Source organism: Danio rerio, chromosome 17 (assembly GCF_052040795.2).
Source record: "Danio rerio strain M-AB ecotype USA chromosome 17, GRCz13ab, whole genome shotgun sequence".
NCBI classification, from domain to species: domain Eukaryota; kingdom Metazoa; phylum Chordata; class Actinopteri; order Cypriniformes; family Danionidae; genus Danio; species Danio rerio.
The window spans coordinates 7430546-7446728 of NC_141037.1; the positions used below are offsets into that span (position 1 = coordinate 7430546).

Sequence of the window (16183 nt, forward strand, 5' to 3'; positions counted from 1 at the left end):
ATGTACAGCTTTAAAAAAAAAAACAGAGTTTGTATTATTATTACTGTCACTTTTGATCCACTTCATGTTTCATTGCAGAAATGTAAGTACTACTTCTTTCACCAAATAAAAATAAATACAAATCCTACTACTGTCCTGAAGATTAGTCTATATGCTTTCTGCCAAGTAGTGTACCAAGACATTTACCACTTTAAAGACATAATATCCTGTGATAAACGGATTCATCATCATCCTCATCTTCACCAGACTCACAGGGTTTGGTAATTGCAGTAAAGTGTGCCATATGCAAATGGCCTTGATCTGAAGCGATACTGTAAGTGCCATTCACACGCATGTGCTGAGCAGAAATGAGGAGCGTTCCCATGGCAACCAAACCACTATTTCTGCTGCGTTTCGTGCTCTTTGTCTCATAAGTGGATCTTCAATGGGCGACAAGCAGCCTGAAGTAACCCTGAGCGCTCTACACAACAGCACGTCATTTACTCGTATATCACACAGGTCAACTATACATACAGCTGAAGTCACAATTATTAGCCCTTCTGAACATTTTTGCTCTCTGTTTCAAATATTTCCCAAATGATGTTTAACAGAGCAAGGAAATGTTCACAGTATTTCCTGTAATATTTATTCCTTCTAGAGAAAGTCTTATTTGTTTTATTTCGGCTAGAATAAAAGCAGTTTTTAATTTTCTTAAAAACATTTTACGGTCAAAATTATTAGCCCCCTTAAGCTATATTTCGATTGCGGTGTACTTGCATACCTTATATATATATATTTTTTAAATTGTATTTTAGGAATATATAGAATTGTAGTACACAATATGTAATACGTATAATATATGTATTTATTTTGCATATTTACAGTGTTGGGCAGTAGCATTGCTATAAGTAGTGATGCTACTAGCCTAATTACATTTCTTAGTAGCGTGGTGGTAGCGCTGCTGCTTTCTAAATCAAATAGCTTTTTAGTAGTGAAGGTATTTTTTTAGTCAAGTAGCACAGTAGCGGCCACACAAGCTACATTTATAGATCTCAGATCAGTAAGTGACGCCACTGACATTGACTGAGCTGTTAGGCCGGTGTGTAGCCGATAAAAGTAAGTCCATATGATGGCGAAAATGACGATTTCTTCTTCTTGTTTTACAGTGATCGACAACAAACATTTTGGTGCATCACTGCCACATCACGCTCTGGAGTGTGTTTCCAAAAACCATCGTTAGCCAACTAATTTCGCAAATTCCGTTGTTACAAACATAGTTTGTTGATTTGGCATTTCCCATATCCATCGCTTTAATGAACATTCGTAAACTGCGTTGCAAATGTATATGCTTGCGACTACACCTCTTTAGCTGTAGTTAGAAACATAGTTTCTGGCAGTGTTCTTTTCCAACTTATCCCCCCTATGCCCTATTCATTTAGAACATTCTAACATTTAAACTTGGAATGATTAAAAATAATACAGCATTAAGGTCATCTCTCTTAGGTGTAATTTGCTTTCGAATATTTTTACAGTTCAGTTTTAGCGATCTTCATGTTGACAATTGCGCTCCTTCTTAGTACACTTTGAAAACATTGATGTCATTTTGAACACAGCAGTGGCTCATGACGAAAGCTATAGGTGATCTATTATTTAGAAGCTGAATTTTTGTTACGTCTCCAAAGCTTATGACAACAAAAAACATAGCATACATTAATGCTTTAAATTTATAGTAGGTTAATTTACGAAGTATCTGTACTGTATATAACTATCACATGGGCCTGCTGGTTAGAACATTTCTGCAGTGGTTTGCATGTGTCAAATTGTATAAGTAGACTTAAAAAAAACAATAAATAAAAAATATCATAATATATTACATAATAATTTTTTATAAATTCAATAATTTATTGTGCATTATTTATTAAATAATTGTGATTTTCAGGTAATATTCTGTTGCATAATATTATATATATGAAATATATATTAAATATGTTTGAGATAATTTGTTGCATAATAATGTCGTCATTGTATTTATTTTTTGTAAAATCGTAATGTACGATTCATGAGTGAGCATGGGTCATGAGTTACCACTCCAAAGCCACAGGTACACATGAGTCTACAGCTATGAAAAAACATGGTTTGAGCAACTGATGAAGCATCGTTTTGTCATTCAGAGCTATTCTATCAGCCGGAGAGTTTGTTGAAACACGTTATTGCGAGTACAAGTAACTAAACAACATGTAAACATGTTAACATTGATGGAAACATGTCAACACGAATCCACAACCACAGCAGAGCATATTTGGACTGATAAAGATATTAACACAGACTGCTTTATGTGTAGTTCTGAGTAGCTCAGTTCGATAAGTTGATTGATGCGTGTGCTGAACCTTTTGACTACACAAGTTTGAATCCCGTTGACGACATGTAAATTATATTTATTTTTTAGTTAAATTTTGGTTATATACTGTTCTGCTACACAGATATTGAAATCAATAATGCTCACAATGACACTGACACCAAGTAATAAGAATGTTTTTTTGGTATGGGCATGTTTTGTTGCTGTGAAATAAGTGACGAATCTGCCAATCTGCAGACGTAAATAGCTTACATCTGGAAAGGGACACCAGTTAACACAGTCAGTCTTCTGCTGCTGTAGCCTCAAGGTTGGACGTGTTGTGCGTTCAGAGATGCTCTTCTGCAGACCTCGGTTGTAATGAGTGGTTATTTGAGTTACTGTTGCCTTTTTATTAACTGGAACCAGTCTGGCCATTCTCCTCTGACATCAACAAGGCATTTGCGCCCACAAAACTGCCGCTCACTGGATATTTTCTCTTTTTCGGACCATTCTCTGTAAACCCTAGAGATGGATGTGCGTGAAAATCCTAGTAGATCAGCAGTTTCTGAAATACTCAGACCAGCCCGTCTGGCAACAACAACGATGTCATGTTCTAACCGTACGTTCACACCGAAAGCGGCGAGAGCGTCCAAGGTCGCTCTGGCCACCCTGGCGACAACGCTGTCTGCCTTCAGCTCCTGCGGCGTGAGCGTCAAAACTCGCTACATTGATCTCGTACTTAAAGGAGCCGTTGCAGCATTATCAGTTACATTCCTGCATAAGACATGTTTCTAGCGTGAAAATGTTGCGCACTTCTTATCAAATTCATACAACAATGGAAGATCAAGTTGCGTCTGGTGTGGCTTTGCTCTATTTATCCAATATGTGTCCATATGTCTGAAATATCCTGAAGCAGCAGTACTGTTTTGTACTGTCACATCGCGTGAGATTCCCGCTTTTTAAAGATAAATTTATATAACATTAATGAACATCAGTAACTCGCCAGTAACTTATTTAATGTATGTTCCTGTAAGAAAACATTGAAAATAATTGGAAATCCGGCGACCGCAATAATCAAACCCTTGGGAACAACTGTGGTCGGAACCAAAGTTCACAGGTCTGTGTTCCCTGAACTGCTATCAAGCGGTGGACGTCTTTATTCTGATTGCTTGCCGCCGAACCGCGTCATAGCTCATTACCATAAAGTTGACTTCATTTCAACTCTCCTCAAGTACACCCGTCTGCAGCCCGCAGATCGGGGCGGGGCTGAATATGGGGCGGAGCTGAATGTGCAGCCCCGCCCATAAATGGGCGGTACTGAACATGTCACTCCGCCTACAAGTCTTTCATTGGTTCACGGAAACAGACGTTGATGTAATGTATGCTTTCGATTCCGGTTTTCATCTCTGCATGGTAAGTACACATCTTCTGTCATGTAAATGGTCAAATTATAGTGCAGTACACCTCACGTATTATGTGTCATTTATTTAATTAAATGCCTTTAAGGAGATATGAAGTTTTAAAGCCTTAAAAAAAAATGTTTTCTGTGTTAGGGTTGGCGTTTTCCAGGTTGATCGTACAGTTGGTGGTTTTATTCACTTAGAAGAATAATGTAAACTTTAAAGAGTTTGGAGCAAAACAGTCCATCACATGAAGTTTATTAATATCAAAGATAACAAAATATATTTTTCTTTGTGGCATGTTCTCTAATTTATATACTCTGGTAATGTTAATGCTAAATATGTAAAATATAAAACTTGATTCTTAACTTACTGATCTATACTACATTCTGTTTGCAGATCATTGGCATTGATATATATTCATCACTATGATTCCTGTGGAGCATATTCTCTGTTTTATTTTATTTTACCTCAGTTCTTTTTCTCTTTTTGTTTTAATAGATTTGTGCATTTAATTATTTTTAATATATTTATTTACACTTCATGTTCTCTTTTTTTTTTGTTTACTTTATAACCCATGCATGAAACTTATGCAAAGGGGAATGTGAGGAGGGGACATGCCTAGTATAAACAAATTTAATTCTTTGAGTTTAACTTTAATATACTGTATGTTAAGCGACATGTTGATGATTGTTGGTTATTTTGTACAGATGCCGCCTGAGATCCTGCAGTGTATCCTACTGAGAGTTGTCACACAGGATGGTGATGGGACATTTCTGCAACTCTCACTGACATCCAGGACCTTCTGAGCCATTGTCATTCATTCATTCAATCATTTTTTCGTCGGTTTAGTTCCTTTATTAATCCAGAGTCACAACAGCGGAATGGACCGCCAACTTATCCAGCAGGTTTTTACGCAGCGGATGCCCTTCCAGCCGCAACCCATCTCTGGGAAACATCCACACACACATTCACACACACACTCATACACTACAGACAATTTAGCCTACCCAATTCACCTGTACCGCATGTCTTTGGACTGTGGGGGAAACCGGAGCACCCGGAGGAAACCCACGCGAAGGCAGGGAGAACATGCAAACTCCACACAGAAACGGCAACTGAGCCGAGGTTCGAATCAGCGACCCAGCAACGTTCTTGCTGTGAGGTGACAGCACTACCTACTGCGCCACTGCCTCGCCGAGCCATTGTCAGTAATCCAAAATTCAAGAAGCAGGCTGTGTGTGTGTGTGTGTGTGTGTACACATGATAAAGAGTACAGAATATGCCAAGCACTTTTTACTGCAGATTGTTACTTTAATGCTGTAGTGGAATTTCCCTGTAAAAAATATATAATTGTTTTTATGTGTATTAAAGATAATGATCACAAACTGCTGTATCTTAAATTATTATAATTATTTTCTATAAATTGTCAGTCTTTCTGTTGTACATGTGTGCATGTGCATACACAGATGTTCTGTAGGTGAGACATCTGACATCTAAAAAAACACAGATCTGCCAGATTTTTACTTGAACCGAGAAAGAGGGTCTTTCAACTGACTGTATTGCTGTGTGTTGGTGTTTTTACTGAAGATGAAGTTGGTATTTATTTATTAGGATTTGTCAAATAAAAAAAATCAGAAGTTTACACGAGTGCTGCACTTATTAATGTCAAATTTATTTTCAAAATTTGTGTCCTGATAGATAAGTAATAAATAAGACTGGCCATTTGTGCCACACTATTAATATAATACTAAGTGTATTTAATATTCTAATGAAATGAAATAGAATAACAATGTTGTATGTGACTCTTAATAACCAAACAAAATCATTATAAAAAATATTTGTAAAAAGATCTACAGTGCAGAAATGGACACAGAAGGGTTGTTAGAAAGTGGTATTAAAGTATTTACACTGTATTTACAAATAATAAAAAAATAAAACCAAGAAGACTGCATTTTAATTCAGTAATATTAGATTATGAAATTTTTTTTGTAACTTATTAATTAAATTGTAGAACAGATATTAAAACCACCCAGTAGGTGGCAGCAGAGCACTGTCTTCATTCAAATGGAGTAACTGAACAAAACTTTAATGGATTAGTAAATAATAAATATTGAAATTGATTGCATTCATAGATGACACACCATGTAATATGAAAAAAATTCATAAAAAAATTTACTCATGCTGGAACATTTACATATAACAGATCATATACATGTATATTCATAGCAGCATCAAAGTAAAAATAAATCCATTATATGATGAAATAATCTGATTTAATAAGTAAAAAGTTTACAAAGATATACTTCCCTTAATAAATAATAGCTTATCCCTGCTCTTAATAAAACTCTAAGCAGTGCAGTATTAAAAGAGAAACAATTGGACACATGCCCAATATTTTTAATAGCCTTAAATCAAAGTATAATTTTAATATTTTCAATTGTAAATTTTCCAGAGATCTCTCCCATTCAAAGGGAAAAAATTAAACTGAACTAAAAACACTGAATTTTTATTTATTTATTTTTTCAGACTCCGTCTTTATTTGCTATAAATATGCAATATGCATTTGCATTTTGAAGAAAAATAATAAACCATTAAAATATCAGAACTAAAATCACTGCGTTTCTGAAGTGACACCATTCTGAAAAGAGTCTTTTGAGTCTTTTGTAATATTTTTTAGCAGGAAAAATACCATTATGAAATTCACATAACTGTTAACATAATTAACATATAAAACACTCATCAAGAATGCCCACTTTTGTGCATTTTTGTGTTTATTAACAATAAAAACAATATTTAAGAAATTGTAAATGCATTTCCTGTTTACTGACACCACGTAGTGGGCATTCACGCTATTACGTTTCCACTAACCAATGAAATTACAGGTGGGCGTGGCTGAATGTGCAGCCCCGCCCCATATTCATCCCCGCCCAGATCTGCGGGCTGCAGACAGGGGCTTCTCACTCTCCTCGACGCTCACGCCGGCGAAGACGCGCCGCGCTGCTCCTCGCCGCTTATCGTCGCCTATCGCCGCCGGCTCTCATTGAAAATGAATGACTTCCGGCTACTTTGACGCTCTCGCCGCTTTCGGTGTGAACGTACGGTTAGTCACTTAAATCACCTTTCTTCCCCATTCTGATGCTCGCTTTGAACTACAGCAGATCGTCTTGACCATGTCTACATGCCTACAAGGCTTATTAGAAAATTGCGTTAACAAGCAGTTGGACATATTTCACAGTACCATGGTTACTGACTGGTGTTTTTTTAGTTTGTTTGACTGATCTGTTTCAACATTAATATGAGTAAATGATGAGGATTTTCATGTTTGTCTGAACTATTCCTTTAATGCCACAGCTGTACGTGTTCAATCCTCCCACTTTCCCCTCCGCCGAGAGAAGGCCACGAGCTTCAGATTTAAAATAAATGTTTCTCAGTGATGAACAGTGTTCTCTGATCGCCATGGCAACACATGCTAAGTGCTATTTCCCAGTGAAACTCCGCAGTGAATAGGCTCCAATTCAAGAGTGCAAGAAAGAGGAGAAGAATCACAGACTACACCGTCATGATCAAAACCTTAATAACATGTCTAGGCTGAATGAACGCTTGTCTGAACATGCCCATACAGGCTCTGCCGACCAACATCAGGTGTTTAACTGCTGCTTACAACAATATGCACAAACACTAATACCATTACTTCAGATATGCTGCAATAGTTTATCTTATTGTTATGCTTTTATGATAATGTTTTATTATATACAGTTGAAGTCAGAATTATTAGCCCCCCTGAATTATAAGACCCACTGTTAAATTTTTCTCCAATTTCTGTTTAACGGAGAGAAGATTTTTTCAACACATTTCTAATCATAATAGTTTTAATAACTCATTTCTAATAACTGATTTATTTTATCTTTGCCATGATGACAGTCATTAATATTTGACAAGATAATTTTCAAGACCCTTCTATACAGCTTAAAGTGAGATTTAAAAGCTTAACTAGGTTAATGAGGTTAACTAGGCGGGTAAGAGTAATTAGGCAAGTTATTGTATAACAATGTTTTTTTTCTGTAAACAGTCGAAAACAAAATTAGCTTAAAGGGGCTAATAATTTTGTCCTTAAAATGGTGTTTAAAAAATTGAAAACTGCTCTTATTCTAGCCGAAATAAAACAAATAAGACTTTCTCTGGAAGAAAAAATATTATCAGACGTACTGTGAAAATTTACTTGCTCTGTTAAACATAATTTGGGAAATATTTAAAAAAATATTTAAAATATTTTTAAAAATTATTTTTAAAAAAATTATATATATATATATATATATATATATATATGCGTGCGCACACACACACACACACACACACACACACACATACAGTGTATACACTACCAATCATAAGTTGTCACCTATCCAAGTTTAAGAAACAACAAATAATAACTTGAACTCTTGTAGATCATTTGGTATCAGAAGTGGCTTATATGGAAGGCAAAGGCCTCTAGATTACGCTTATTTTACCAAAATAATACATGATCATGCCTTGATTTTTAATGATTTAATTAGGACAGTGAGGCCTGACTTTTCTTATACAAAAGTCTCATATAAAGTATAGAATATAAAGTGATGCTGCAGTGGAAACAGAATGAATATTGTGTCTGACTCCATCATGAGCTTGGAGGACTGCATCCATACATCTCTGCAATGACTCAAATCACTTATTAATAAAGTCATGTGGAATGGCAAAGAAAGTGTTCTTGCAGGACTCCCAGAGCTCATCAAGATTCTTTGGATTCATCTTCAATGCCTCCTCCTTCATCTTGTCCCAGACATGCTCAGTAATGTTCATATCTGGTGACTGGGCTGGCCAATCCTGGAGCACCTTGACCTTCTTTGCTTTCAGGAACTTTGCTGTGGAGGCTGAAGTATGAGGAGCGCTATCCTGCTGGAGAATTTGCCCTCTCCTGTGGTTTGTAATGTAATGGGCAGCACTAGGCACGGGACGATAACCGTTTTCAAGGTATCACCAACAAAATTTTCTGTAATACCGTTCCTATGGTATTTTTTTTACTTTTTTTTTAGGACAACAGTATCTCCAGCAGAAAAAAAAATCCAAAGTTGTCATTTTAAGTTGTAAAGAAATCTGTGTTTTTGAAACAAATGAATACAGCAGAAGTCAATGATTCATTTGAATTATTTAGTCTGACCTGTTTACTGCTCTAAAATATTATAAATCACAATACCGTGAAACTGTGATATTTTTTTCCAAGGTTATCATACCATCAGAATCTTATAGGTCCATGCCTAGGCAACACAAATGTCTTGATACCTCAAGCTGTTGATGTTGCCATCCACTCTGCAGATCTCTCGACACCCACATACAGAATGCAACCCTAAAGCATGATTTTTCTTTCACCAAACTCGACTGATTGCGAGATCCAGTAGGTCTTCCGTAGTATTTGTGATGATTGGGATGCAGTTCAACAGATGATTCATCAGAATAATCTACCTTCTGCCATTTTTGAAAATTGATCAACTACAGGTCGAGATTTTATTTGCTGCTCTTACAACTGGGGTCGACGACAAGACTTTTGTCAGGTACTGTATATGTATGTGTGTGTGTGTGCGTGTGTGTGTGCGTGCGTGTGTTGTTACTTAATTTTTTCTTTTGTAGAGGTTTCGGAATAAAGCTTTGAATTAAATTTAGTCATATTTCTTGTGTAATATATAATTGTGTTTGAGCTTTGATTTGTGTCTCTCAAACAGCAGATACATTTTATTTAGATCTTCGAAAGTCTAAATGTCAACAAAAATGGACTGTAGCAGAATATTTCATAGATTCAAAATGATATGTATTTGGTAAATAAAGCACTCTTTAATTTTAATATTTTCAATCCTCATTTCTATTTTATTTTCTATATATATTAATGAACTGCAGTGCAATATTGATGACAATCTCACACTCATAAAATATGCTGATGATCTGGCATTGGTTTCCTGTCAGGAAGAAATGAATAGCTCCTTATATTTTAGATATATTGATAGTATTATAGATTGGTTTGGCAAAAGTTCATTACACCTAAATATTGGGAAAACAAAAGAGTTATGTCTGGGGAGTCAAACAAGAAGAGTAGATACTGGACTCTTTAAACCAGTCACCATAAACGGACAAATAATAGAGCAGGTTTCAAATTTTAAGTATTTAGGCACAATTATTGACAATAAACTGAATTTTAATAGTAATATAGAGGCGTTCTATAAGAAAGCAAGTCAGCGCCTCTATCTCCTCCGCAAATTGAGAAGTTTTAATGTTAGTACACAGACTTTAAACTTGGCATATAGATCACTTATAGAGAGTGTTCTCACATATAATATTGTTTCATGGTTTGGTAACACAACACTTAAACAGAAAAAGAAATTAGCGCAAATTATCAACCAGGCAAATAAGATAACTGGTCACAAACAGCATTCATTGCAGATTTTATTTGACTCTTTTATGGAAAAAAGAGCAGTTGTGATTTTTAAAGATAATACACATCCCCTTCACTCAGCATTTGAATTGCTACCATCAGGACGCAGGTTTAGAATTCCTAAAGCACGAAGAAATGCCTATAAAAAGTCATTTATCCCAATGGCAGTTGTTGTTCTAAACCGGATCAATGTTTGTAGTGAATGAGGTGGTTACCAAGTATGATTTGCAGTATTGTGCATGGGGCTAATTTGGTTTTTAAACTTTTAACTTATGTTGTTGTGTTGATAAGTGTTATTGTGTCGTTGTATGTTTGTAATTGTTGTCCTAAATCCAGTGTTGAAGAAAAATTTCCTTTCTGTGTCAAGCAGAACAGACAATAAAGTTTAAACTAAACCAATATTTTCAATCCAAATTTTTATTTTTACAGCACAGTGGAGTTATTGGAAACATGAATGAATGAATGAATTGAATATTCATGAATGAATGGACACATCATATTTCGACTGATAAAAATAAACATTAGGTCACAAAATTAAAACTCTAATGAATGTAAAAATGTATTCATTCACAGAAGCCGCTACTGTAGTTATTACAGAGAGTGACAAAATCAAAAATAGATCAATACTCTGTTCATTTCTTAGTAAAGTAAAATAACTAATAAACAGCAAACCTTCCTGATGTAGTGGTTTAGATATTCCAGGATACTCATAACAATACATGCATGGCAACATAGCTACTGACATCCATAGTAGGAACAAGAACGAGTACAGTATGGAAGTCAACATTCTTCAAAATATCTTCTGTCATGTTCAACAGAAGAGAGAAAATCAGGTTTTAACCAAGTGAATGTTTAGTCAATCAATGACAGAGTTTTTATTTCGGGGTATACTGTCTCTTTAAGAAGACCTACTCACAAAAAAGCGCCCACTACTCAATTAAAGTCATTTCTCACACAAGTCTCCCAACCATCACAACACCAACCGAAAGCTCAATATATCCAGCATCCCAGCCATGTGCCAGAATTAAAGAAGCCTTGACGCTGTCGTTACAGTAGCGCGTTCAGCTCATATTAAAAGACAAACTCTCTCTCACCTGGCCAGATCTTCATTCAGGTCAGGTTCCCATCCTCAGTGTGAGTCTGCCAAGAGTGCCGTTTTACACCGACTTCTCCTTATTAGCCATCGCTACAATACTCTTACTCACAAGAGCAGTGGGAAGTAAGTGGAAAATGATCATGCTTCTTGGCATAAACATGAGCGTGTTGATTGGCTGAAGGCTGACGTCCATCACTGAACACACGCTGCTGCAGCCGGAGATGAATACACACACACACACACACACACAGCGACAGAAATAGACTCCTGCTCACAATCCCAACGCAGAGGAAGGGAGGGAAAGCCGGAGGGAATCTGAGACGGAAGATGAACACAGACATAAGAAAGCAAGGACGTTAGCTTAGAGTATCACACCTGCATAAAGAAATCTTTAAAGGGCACCTATTATGCACTTTAAACGCAGTTGTGTGGGAACAGTCTGTGAATATAATGGTAAAAAGTATTCATTTAAATTGTTTATATAATCACACTTGATAAAAACAGAAACTCTTTGATTTTTTTTTATTAATATACGAAAATGAGAATATATAATCACAGTTTGTTAACAGGAAATCGAAGAGACAAAAAGAGCAACAATTTTGGAAAAAGAAACAACAACAGATAACAAAAAAATAAACAAACAGACAAAAACAAAACAGGAGGGGTAAATACATTACAAGTTAAAGAAAAAGATTATATAATTTACAAATTTCTGTTGTTTTTAAAGCCTTTTTTGTAAAAGAATTAGACACTGTTTCAAAGTAATACTGCATTTCAGTAAGCAAAATATTTTAAAAAAGGGTTTTTGGTTTGAAAATTTACATTTATGGATATAAAATTTTGTTAATCAGACAAGAAGATTAAGAAAATATGTTTTCTTTTTATGTAAAGCCCCCGTTCCATAATCAACAAAACCAAATAAAACATTCTCCCACAGCAAGGAACATTCCTCATCAACATTCTCAGTTATAAAAAGTGAGAAGTCTTTCCAAAGCAACCTTGAGTAATTGCATTGCCAAAATAAGTGAACCAGGGACTCAGGGTGCTGCCCACAAAATGAACAATTAATATTAAGATCTTTTTTATATCGTACTAAAAGAGTATTGACTGGGTATGTACGGTGAATAATTCTGAATGAAACTTCTTTTATCTTATTTGTAATTAAGTAGTTATTTGGGATGAGCCATATTTTTCTCCAATCAATATCCGAAACAAAAGAATTCCAATAAAAAGTAACATTTGGAACTGATACAGTTCCATTAAGAAATAAAAAAACGTATTGTTTTGTTTGAAGAAGAAACTCTTTGATTGACATTCTCCCTTTGTGGGTCTACGTGTCATCAGAGGGGGGAAAGCCCCGCCCATTAATGACCATCTCTCCCACATTAGCATGGGGAAGTTAAGCAATACCTGCCAACCAGTGATGGGAAGTTTGGATTATTTTACTGACTCGGATCTTTAAGTCTCGTTTATCGAGATGAACAAATCTTTTTTTGAGTCATTTCGTTCATTTGGTTCAATTTGCCAAAATATTATTAAAATGTTACGAATTGCTTCCAAACACATCTACAACAAGCCCAAACAGTTGATCACACGACAAATAAGTCATAAATACAATACTATAAGAAGGAGAAAATAATAATTCAATGTTTACCTGCACTTTTGTCTATGAAGGTATTGTTGTCTCTTTGCTCAGCTCACCTCTTCATGTCTTCAAATGTCAGTGGTTCATTCATGTTACACTGACAGTCACATATAATCTTAACCAACGTACACAGTCTGTACCAAGTGTGCCGCAAGCCTACGTTTGAGTGAAGGTTTCGGCCGTTAGATCGCCCCCTGGGGGCTGGCTGCAGTACAAGTCATAAAGCCCGCCTCCTCCGTGTTAATGAAGGAGACTTGAGCCCAAATAAAAAAAAATATTACACTTGCAATAAAATGTCCCGAAAGATAGTTCTGGTCGATTAAGGCTCTGGTTATTGTGCTGAAATAGGTGCAGATCTTCATTTTTGTAAACAGTTTGTTTTTAGCAGTAATTTAATGCTGGGCGTGTCATCGTGATACACAGCTGTGATTGACAGTTTCTCAAAGCGCGGCGTCTGAGCTTCGGCAGGAGACTGAAGTAGACTGAAATGTTATTATTCGATTTCTGTGTTATTTTACCATGACAAAATGAGTTCAGCAGTAAACTACAGTTTCTGACATACATGATCCTGGTGGAACACTGTTTATTCGCTAAGTTCAGGGCTTTTTTCGGGCTTTATTAGTTTGCTGATACACGCCTAGCCACCCAGATAGCAAAACACAGTTCCGGCTAGATTCTCGCCTGCCGGAGACTTATCTCTTAGAGCTCAGACTGACTAATGTTACCTCTGCTGGACCTACTCCGGATGCCTGGACTCACTGCCCGATTCCAGTCCGAGTCAATCGAGCCAGATGCGGCGGCCGAGCGAGCAGGCGCTGCCGCATGCGAGCCGGAATCACCCCGCGACGCCGCGAGTAAGTTATGCGCTGCGGCCTGGAGCTGGCGCGATTGAATATATAAAACCCTCATATTTGTTAACGTTATTACATCCATTTGTGTTGATATGACAGCAAACGCATGCTGAGAAGTTCGGGGGGCGTGGTTGATTTTACATAAAGCGTTTGATTGGAAGCTCGACTCTGCTCATTTTCGCGGCTCCTCCTCTGGCTCCATCAGACAGTCCTTCTGCGCATGTCTGGCTCCAATTTCAGCAGTCTTTTGCGACAGTTTGTGCCCGTCAAGCAGGCGTTTTGCCCTCAAGGCGTTCAATGGGAAAAAGGGCTGTCGCGTCGTCCATATTTTTTACAGTCATTGGTCTGTACATTGTACATTGGCCCGTGATGAATGAATGACTCAGACCCGATAGAGGACTCGAGAGGTGAACGAATCAATTCTTTTCCTGGCTCTACACGCATATGATTGGCTTCTGCCTTTCCGCGATGAACGACTCACAAGACTTGAAATGAACGATGCCACCTGCACAAATGTGCGCACGCGCGGATGAACGAATCACTCCCCGAGAGGACTCGTAGTTCCCGAGTCATATTGAAAATTTGCTCAAAATAAACAAATCGTTCATGAATCGTTCATATTTGGTTGTCATGTTAGACAACCAAATATACTTTCGAGGCTTTTTTTGTCGAGAATGTAGTTGTTTAGATTGCAACTGTGCAGTTTATTTGCAAGAATAGTGCCTATTTTAAAATATTTACAATTTCTGAGAGACAGCTCGTCTGCGACAGTTGACGTTTTCTATACACAAGATGCCGACAGAACCGCATAATAAAGCGTGGTTTATACTTCTGCGTCAAGTGACCAGTGTAACCCACGGCGCATGCAACGCGCGTGGCTGTCTCTGTTGGTCTGCATTAACACTTCTGAAACGCTAGTTGGCAGTGAGGTGTAAATGTTCCTCTGTGTCGAGTTTCTTCTCTACTGTTTTGCTTTTCCGGAACACTTTCTGGATGTACAAGTGGCTCAAACTCGCTCATTTTGAGGCAGGAACCGGCAGTCGTGCAACAACTTTAACTATGAGGTAAACACAAAACAAAACTTTCCATCCGGAGCTCCTTCACGGGACTCCACACTTGTAAACAATCACTCTATCAGGCTCGTGCCATTCACGCGGCTCTCGGTCCCGCCCAGACTCGTCAGCGCTACCAAGCCGACCAATCACAGAGCTTGCGCTACGCGTTGTTGCGACGTGTAGTTACATTTTTTGAGAGGTGCACGTCAGTGACGCCTATGGCCACGGCGAAGGGCTATGCGTCAGCGCCGTAGCATACGCCGGTGTTTGACGCAGAGGTATAAATCAGCCTTAAGCCCTTACGCTTAGAAGATATAACAGTCTGATTTCTAACTATAGCAGATCAAATCAATATTAAACTGGTAAGCACACCTGCCAACACTTCTGTTTTTCATGGGAGTATCCCGTATTTCAGACCAGTCTATCGTAAACATCCCGTTTTTATTCCTTTCTTAAAAAAAACTCCCTTAAGTTCACCCATCGCCCTCTTTGATATAGTCGGTAAACTAAACACCTCCGGGTTGCCAACTTCAGTGCAATACCCGATCAAAGTGGCTGCCCAAAACCCGCTGCATCCTGTTCTCAACCACACCCCCGAACAACTTCTTCCCCCCCGGTCTCCCGGGTCTTCAGAGACATGTTGGCAGATCAGATGATCTCTCTTTATGTATGTTGTAGTGCTGTATTTATACTGATTTGCTCAAATATCAGGAATGTGTGTTGTGTTGGCAGATTGAAATAAGCAAAGTCTGCATGTGTTTAGCGTTTTTCCTTATCGCAAACACAACAGCAGTCTGGTAATGTTAGTGGATTCGTTGTTATTTTCAGGGTTAATTATTGTGAAATCCTGATTGCAACAGAGAAATACTGTAGACTGTAACATTGTAAGAGAATATCTCTGTAGATGAATGGCATTTCATGTCACTTTCAGCCTTATAATCTTAAAGTGTGAGCAAAAATCTGCAGTTTTGTCATCACTTTAGACAGAGTCATTCAAACACTAGCTCTACAGTGACATTGGTGAATTAGTAACGGCTTCTGCTGTTTTAACGTCAGCTGCAGATGTGAATGAATGGCGGAAGAAAGTAGTTCCTAATACAAAAGAGTTTTGGACTCCCTGTGTTTGATTTTCTTTTTTATGTACAAGATTGTGCCATGGAACTGTTGTATAAACACAAAATCACACTCGTAGCAGTGTGCTATGGCTGTATATCAGCACTGGTGGGGCGGTAAGGCACTCGGCTGCAACGCACGCCTCCCACCAGTGCTGATATACAGCCATAGCACACTGCTACGAGTGTGATATTGCTCATATATATATATATATATATATATATATATATATATATATATATATATATA

General features: G+C 37.3%; 1 protein-coding gene across 2 annotated transcripts in view; it reads right to left on the reverse strand.

Moving 5' to 3' along the window:
* hivep2b (HIVEP zinc finger 2b) overlaps positions 1–11587 on the reverse strand; it is a 42322-nt gene extending 30735 nt beyond the window's left edge. For both annotated transcript variants that reach the window (XM_087289762.1, XM_087289760.1), the window contains exon 1: positions 11269–11587. The gene's annotated coding sequence lies outside the window, so the exon portion shown is untranslated. The remainder of the gene's footprint in view (positions 1–11268) is intronic.
* Positions 11588–16183: the final 4596 nt, after the last annotated feature.